Raw genomic sequence first — 5,741 nt, forward strand, 5'->3', positions numbered from 1 at the left:
ATCAGACGTACTATCTATTGTCAATACATTCATCATTAATAACCTATTAACGGGCGACCGCGACTTCGTCCGCGTGGAATTCAGTTTTTCACAAATCCTATGGATTTTTCAGGGATCAATCGCTTCTGTAGCTGCAGTGCAAAGGAGGAACAAACATACACACTTACATCACACAGTTACTCACAAACCTTGACCTTTTTTTTTTTAAGTCTGCCACCGCTGGTTTCAAAGTTTAAATAAAAGTTGCGAATTCAGGTGTTCTCAACCTTTTATTTACAGGCATAATAGCTTGCAACTGAAGCTGCTTAGAATGTTAAGCTTTATAGTAGTGCATATATATCTAAGCATATATATTCCACCATGCATATTTACTTACATTTACTATAAACTGATAATTAGACCGAGGATAGAGCGTTGCTATCCGAATAGAAGTCGATTTTTGGAAAACTGTGTGTTATCAATATTTTCCTTGCTTAGTGCTAATTACTAAATAAGTAGCAGGAAGTACATAAAGTAGCCATAATTTTTGACGGACACCACAATTACTTTTCTCCAACGTAAAACAAGCCAGTGCTAGGTTGTTGGGCCACAATCTACGTTCAGTGGCTCAAATCAAAAAGCTCGTTTAGTGGCTCCAACGCAATGATTTAATTCCACGAACGTGTGCGGACATGTGACACTGATAGCGCTGTCAGAAGGTTTGCTCGCCACAGTGCATCAGACGTACTATCTATTGTCAATACATTCATTATCAGTAACCTATTAGCGGACTACCGCGACTTCGTCCGCGTGGAATTCAGTTTTACAGAAATCCCGCGGGAACTATGAATTTTTCCGGGATGAAAAATCTCTTCAGTAGACGCAGCGCAAAGGACGAACAAACATACACACTTACTCACAAACCTAGACCTTTTTTTATTCTTTACAAGTTAGCCCTTGGCTTCAATCTCACCTGATGGCAAGTGATGATGCAATCTAAGATGGAAGCGGGCTAACTTGTTCGGAGAAGGATGAAAGTCCACTCCCCTTTTCGTATATCGTACCGGAACGCTAAATCGCTTGGCGATACGTCTTTGTCGGTAGGGTGGTAATTAGCCACGGCCAAAGTCTCCCAGCCAAACCTGGACCAATTAAGAAAACCTCAATAGGCCCAGCCGGGAATCGAACCCAGCACCTCCTTCATGTAAATCCACTGCGCCACGGAGGCCGTTAAATTACTTACCTAGACCTTTTTAATATTAGTGTTGTTACGATGTCCCACAGCTGGGACTAACATAGGTTAACATAAATCAAATTGAGATTCTACGAGTATGTAACAAATGTCTACTGACAACCATTCGTGGATATCATACCAAGCCAGTAGATGAATGACAGTTTAGTTAATTTGATGTTTATTTTAATAGAGTTGTTTATAAAGACCAAATAAGTGAATATGCCAGCAGGCCTCCTTTCTTATAGGAGGATATGGAGCTTAAACCCATAACTCCAATGCGAGTAGCGAAGTTTAATGTGATAATTTTTCTTTAACGTCCACTATCAGATACTAATGATAAAGACTGCGGCCTAACGTGCTCTCCGAGGCACGGAAGTAGCAACCAACCACCAACTTTCCAACTTCGGGCAGAGTTAAAATAGGCTGTAATTGATTAATTGGTCCAAGAAGATTTAAGTTTTCAAAGGTAAAAGGAAGATCTAAGAGTATCTAAAATTACACTAACAGTAAACTAATATTTATCAAAATCGGCTTATCAAGACAAAAGAAACAAAGAAATCTCATTTTTGCATTTACAATATTATTTTACCTATGCAAATTCAAATACCTTCAGCATAATACAAACAGAAACTTCACTCTTAATTCAACACTGCATTGTAAGTCCTGGTAAAACAAAAATAATGTAACACGTAAAACATTGTCTTCCCTAGAGAGTACACTTTGTAAAATCCTTTTTCAAATTACTTATATCTAAGTCTGCCACCGCTGGTTTCAAAGTTTAAATAAAAGTTGCGAATTCAGGTGTTCTCAACCTTTTATTTCCAGGCATAATGCGTTGGCTTGCAAATCAAGTAGTTTAGAATGTGTGAATAGTTTAGAATGTGAACCATGATGGTAGTGCATGGTGGATTATTTTGTTTGATGTCTTAGTTACATCATAATCATCATCATCATCACCATCATCATCATCATCATCATCATCATCATTAGTAACCCATATTCAGCTCATTGTTGAGCATGCAGGTTTCCTCACTATGTTTTCCTACACCGTTTGAGACACGTGATATTTCATTTCTTAAAATGGACAATACTGAAAAGTTAGAGGTGCACGCCTAGGGACGGATTCGAAGGCAGAGACTTACGCTCTCCGAGTCGAAGGCAGAGGTCATATCTACTAGGCTATTACGTCTATCTTACTTACATACTCTAAGTTGATAATTATAGCCAACTGTTTATTTGATTTGGTGGTAACCAATAATATTAATACACAAATAAAATATCATTGCCTACCGTTGTATTAGAGTTATACAATAATTTAAATAACAGAGGATATCCCTGCAATTTTATTTCCATCCTACAAGTGATCTGTATTCAGATTAGCTTTTATACAAAAGTGGAGCGTATTCGTATCTTATTGATTTTATAAGTCTGTTATTCAAAGTACTTACTTTTTAATGCTTATGTTACATTTTAATATAAGTGTTAAATGTTGGTGACGCCTGGTCCCAAGTATAGGTCAGTGTTGACTCCGTTTGAAACAATATTGGCGGATTTAAAAGGATCTACGATCCTCAGTTCGCAGTTTGTCGCACTTGGTGCGATAACTTTAGTTTATTGCAGAGAAATTATTTTTAAGTTAAGTCCATAATTTGTACTGAAATATAAACGTTTGACGACCTCTTAAGTATAACTTGTAATATATGGTTTTCAGTAGAGAACTAATTACGGATACGATTCCCAGCTTAGGTTGACTTAACATTTTAGACCTTCTAAGTTGGCTCAAGTCTGATTTGATTGGTTGTGGTGTAGACCTTAAAGGTAGCAGTTAAAATCAGCATCAATTATGCAAAGCGTTAGATTTTTTTATTCTCTACAATTTAGCACTTGACTACAATTTCATCTGAATGTAAGTGACGATGCAATCTAAGATAGAAGCGGGCTAACTAGTTAGGAGTAGGAAGAAAATCCACATCCATTTCGGTTTCTACACGACATTGTACCGGAACGCTAATTCGCTTGACGGCACATCTTGGCCTTTCTTTGCCGGTAGGGCAGTAACTAGCCTCGGTCGCAACCTCCCAACAGCCAGATCTGGTCCAACTAAGAAAAGCTCTAATTCAGGGCCTCTATCTTGTAAATCCACTGCGCACATCACTGTGCCATGGAGGCCGTCAAGTTTATTATTAGCGTTTTATATGTTCTGTAAGTTATAGTGCGTTTTTACATTTAAAAATATTTTTTGCTTGCAAAACAATTTGTACCAAAATAATAACACATAGCGGGACAAAGGAAGCATAAATATTAAAAGCCCATATTTTTGTACAGCGACGGAGCAGAAAAAGGTTTAGATCGTCACGTGGTGGGCACGTGCTCGCAATGTATTGTCTACGATAAGACCCTTGTCGCTTCCGGGGACAGAGGACCGAAGATTGTATGAATATTGCGAACAGTGACAAAAATATCTTTTATTTCCGCTCCTCTCACTGAAAAAGTTTGAAATTGTATGCTATTATAGCTAACCAAAGCTTTTAGCGTTTATTATAACACTAACGGACGCCCGCAACTTCGTCCACCCTTAGACCTCCTTCATCCGGTCCTTATGGCTTTAAACCTTTAGTGCCACTTACATTTAAACCACCATGATCTAACTACATAGTAGCCTACCGAATACACTTTTTGTAAGACTGTTAATTCACATCACATTAACTTAGACATAAAATGAGCTTCGACTTAAATTCGTATCAGTATCAGAGAGTGACCCAAGGTACAATATTAGTACCCTGATTTGTTAATAACTTCTTTTTATGTATTTTAATCATGCAAAGAAATCGAAGAAATTTCGTTATGCGTATGCTCATAGTGTACGTATTATTAATAGATGATCTATTTCGCCGTTAACAGCACCAGCCCCTGTGGCCTAATGGATAAGGCATCGGCCTCCTAAGCCGGGGATTGTGGGTTCGAGTCCCACCAGGGGTAGATTGTAATTTTTTGCTAAAACTATATACCTTATTTTAAATTTGAGTTGTATTGCCATGGGTAAATAAAATTGTACTTCTTTTCTTATTTTAAGTGTTTAAAGTATATGTTCAGGAAATCTATTCTACAAACTCTTTACCTGGAGAAACACCAATTCGACAATGCTCTCTCAATCTATTTCTAATGTCTACCATTCATAGAGATTGTCCATTAGTCATCTACGCAGGAGATATCATATGGGTTCAAGGGTTTCCCAATCTAATCTACTCGTAGTCCGATAGGGCAGTGTACACTATACTTTGGTACACGATAGGCGAAATCTTCTCTTCTATACACAGACTGGAAATATCTTAAACTTCCTATAATATCATATATTTTAATTTAACTATCAGCATTTACAAAGTTAATAAATAATAAGTTTTTTTTGCTTTCAATCTGTTAGGTATCAATAATTTTAATTGCCTACTAATTCTCTAAAATAATAAAATCTCTTGTATTAAAAAACATGGGATATATAGACAGTTATATAATAACAATTTAATAAATTCGGATATTTATATAATATAATACGCGTAATATATAAAAAAATCTTAATTTATTATTATTATTTAATTTTATAAGCTTAATAACAATTATAATAACTTTATATCTTTAAAAGATTTTCCGCTGTTTTAATTAGGAGAGAACGTCGTGGAAAACTAGTAGTCGTAAATAAAATGGTACGAGTTATATGAAAGTACAAGATAATATTGCCGATGGAAACGCCCTCCGTACAAAACTCTGCATACTCTCTGAACAAGTACTTAGAGAGGTCGCCAACAGATGGCAGTAGGAGTAGCATTTACAGCTTCTGTAAAGAAATGTGAATGAACCGACAAGAACACCATACATTTAGATTTTTTTTTTCAGTTATCTCATCTTCTATTTTCTATACTTATATTATATTAGTAGAGAGGTAAATTCTGAATATGAAATATATTTCCAAAATAACTATCAACATAGCATTGTTCCCGTCTGAAAGACATGCTTAATTACAGCTTTACGTCGACGTTATGGATGATGGACACAGAATATCACTTCGTAGGACTTTTTCATGCAAAACTCAAGATTTTGATTGCTTTACTAGCAGCGGTTCACTCACACTTTTACGATATTTATTTAACTACCCGCTAATCATTGTTCTTGGTTTTTCTTCTATTTTGTTTGTTAATTATTTTTGTTCTTAAATATTGCTTTAAGTAATAATAACCAGTGCAGAGTAAAACCAACTGTGGTTTGAGTTGCACTATGGTTAGGCTTAATTTAAATGTGTTTTTTGTAGAATAATAAATAAATATTTAATAAATTGTTTTATATTCCCTCTAAGCTTTTTGAACTTCTTTTGTCAAAGTAGGAAAAATAAATTCAAGTCTTATTAAGCTCGTATTTTTACATAATCTAGGAGCTTCCATGGAGGTAATGCAGATTTTTTAAACAGACTGTCCTATTTGCTTTTTTTGTTAACATTTGCGGGTAGTTTGAAAGCCGCCGGTCAATTTGCGTGCGCTGT

At 35.8% G+C, this 5,741-nt stretch overlaps 1 non-coding gene across 1 annotated transcript; it reads left to right on the forward strand.

The window, feature by feature from the left end:
- Positions 1–4,119: 4,119 nt before the first annotated feature.
- Trnar-ccu (transfer RNA arginine (anticodon CCU)) lies at positions 4,120–4,192 on the forward strand. Its single transcript has one exon. It is a non-coding gene; the product is annotated as a tRNA-Arg (tRNA).
- The last annotated feature ends 1,549 nt before the right edge of the window (positions 4,193–5,741 follow it).

Source organism: Bicyclus anynana, chromosome 16 (assembly GCF_947172395.1).
Source record: "Bicyclus anynana chromosome 16, ilBicAnyn1.1, whole genome shotgun sequence".
Lineage (NCBI taxonomy): Eukaryota > Metazoa > Arthropoda > Insecta > Lepidoptera > Nymphalidae > Bicyclus > Bicyclus anynana.